The sequence below is a fragment of the Ipomoea triloba genome, chromosome 15 (assembly GCF_003576645.1).
Source record: "Ipomoea triloba cultivar NCNSP0323 chromosome 15, ASM357664v1".
Classification (NCBI taxonomy): domain Eukaryota; kingdom Viridiplantae; phylum Streptophyta; class Magnoliopsida; order Solanales; family Convolvulaceae; genus Ipomoea; species Ipomoea triloba.
The window spans coordinates 22,201,660-22,201,962 of NC_044930.1; positions in this window are offsets into that span (position 1 = coordinate 22,201,660).

A 303-nucleotide genomic window follows, 5' to 3' on the forward strand; every position below is an offset into this window, starting at 1 on the left:
TTTTTTTTTTTTTTTTTTTTTTTTTTTTGTAGTAGTAGTGCCTATTGATATTTGGCAATTTTTTTTCCATTTCATGTGTTGTGAGATGTGTGTCGTAGAATCTCATGTGAATGTATTGAACAAAATATTAATATTTATTATATTTGTAGAATGTTTATGAGTAGTACCTCTTGTTTTAGTTCCTAACTTATTTACTTGATAGTAACAACAATTATTCTACAAGTAGTCTAAATACTATTCTATTTCTATTCTTCCATTTCTCCAATTCTTTGTTTTTCAGAAAACCTTCAATTTTTTTCATTT